Consider the following 2,248-nt stretch of genomic DNA (forward strand, 5'->3'; position numbering starts at 1 on the left):
ATTTTTCAGATCCCTCGACGGTAAAATGTACCTAAGCAGCCCCACAAACGAACGTAGTACAATGGTACTAGCTGTCCAAGACCCGGCTACGCCTGTTTTTTTGGTGGTGTTTAATTAAGTTGTATTGTTCTAATTAAATATAATGGTGGCAAAGAGGTTGGATGAAGTCACTGAAATATTTCGCGGTAGACAATATTTTTCGTTTTGTTTTCGTGAGTTAAAACGTAAAGATTATGAGGGGAATGAACACGGGAACAGGCGACATAGAATTGTCCGTGGGAGAAGCAGTGAGATAGAAGTAGTAGTCCTACGATGTCTAAAGTCTGACCTTGGGCTTTGTTGATGGTCATGGCAAAGGACAGTCTAATAGGGAATTGCAGTCGTCTAAAGGGTATTGTGGTGTCTGGGAATGAGAGGTATGCGAAAGATGAAGACGTGTTGTCCTTGGTACTGGCCGACGGCGATAACGGCCTCAATGAGATTGTCTCTGAGTTCATGGATAATTAGCTTAGGGCCGTCACGTGACTGACGAGACAACGTCTTCTGGGCACGCGGCAAAAATTTGATGCAGATCTTTAATTTCTCTCGCACGTAATAACTCGCGTAAATTACTTTATGCAAAGAGCATATACTACGCACACGCGCCTCTCGCGCTCAATTAAACTATAGGGTTATCGCTAAGTCAAACCTCGTCGTCTTCGCCTTCGCTGACGTGGGCATTTGCTTCAACACCGAGAGAGTTGTCCGTTTGGTTAGACGACATCGGCAAAGTTGCCGAAGACGAAGGCTTTGGAGGATTCGAAGACGAACGATTCCGAGGATTTGGAGAAGACGGTTTCGAATTTTGCAATGATTGCATCTCAACGTCGGAATTTCGAGAAACGTTCAGAACGGTCTAAAAAGTGTTATTGCAGCTATGCATAAAAATGTGAAATATCGTCTAACCATTGACTGATTGTTATATGTCAGTGCAAACTCTTTAGCATCGATGAGTTTCACGGGTGTGACATTGTCTTCACAGTCGGTATTGGCTATGTTGCGCAAATGTTCGCCTTCTGCGTGAAGACGAAGCCTGAAAGAGTTGGCGTTGATGCTGAGAATGGCGGAGACGCGGCTCTTGCAAGATGCCAATGATGACACGGTCGGACAGGCGTTGCATCGGCCGATGCTTTTGACATCCTTCAATTCCGTCATGTGACCGTTTAGGCAATCCCCGCAGACATGTTGAGACGAAAAATCGGTGACGCTGGCGACGCTCGCTCTTTCGACTTTCGTCGCAGCCGAAACAGCTTTCCTGTACGAAAAGCGGACTCCCTCGATAGGCGTCGTCGAGCGCTCAATGGAGACGTTGTGTTTTGGGGTCGTCAGCGTGTTCTCGCCGCCAAACTCTTTGACCATGAGACCGCTGAAGTTGTAGAAATTTCCGCTTTCCACGGTGTCGACGTGCTTCGCCCACAGATTCACTGTGGCTTTTCCAGTGTTGTCCTGGAGAGTAATGGTTTGAACGGGTGTTCCAGACAAAGTATATGTAGGAAACTGGAAATTGACGACGCCGGCGGAAAAATTGACTCTTGCGTAGGGCAGAAGTTCGTCGAGCTCGCTGAGGACGATATTTTGAGGTCCGGCATCCTTGGCGGCAGTCGATAGAGACGTCTGGTTCGAAAAGACGCGAGGTAACCTCCAGACGGCGGTCCCGTCCGTTATCATGACTTCCATGTCATCTCCGGAACGTGACGTTTGAACGACGGCGTTCGAAAAGTTGACCGGGCGACCGTTCTGCGCAAGGTCGCGAATCTTCTCGGCTTTTTTAGGGCTGAAGCCAACAAACCGCTTTCGACCCGACTCGTCTCCCAGATATCCGTCGAAAAATTTTTTGCCCGGCAAATCTTCAATATCCGAGAAAACTTCGACTACTTCGTGGACGCTCGCCTTATATCCTAAAAATGAGCATATATGTAGTGTATGTCGCAAGGTCAATAGACGATCTAGCTTACCACTCTGCTGTGAAAAGATATCAGACAGAAAATCGAATTCTTGTGGCCGAGGCCTCTTTCGTGGCGACGACTTCGCAGGGGACTGTTCCGACATAAGGAATGTCAACGCACAGATCTGATAAAAAATAATTCAGATTAGGCGACTATGAGTCGCTGTCGCACGGTTCACCGATACCCTCCCGTAAAAGAGAAAAAGAAAAAACAAAATGTTCGTCCTCATCAACTGACAAAAAAAACGACGGTAACTGGCAAAA

Source organism: Oscarella lobularis, chromosome 16 (assembly GCF_947507565.1).
Source record: "Oscarella lobularis chromosome 16, ooOscLobu1.1, whole genome shotgun sequence".
Lineage (NCBI taxonomy): Eukaryota > Metazoa > Porifera > Homoscleromorpha > Homosclerophorida > Oscarellidae > Oscarella > Oscarella lobularis.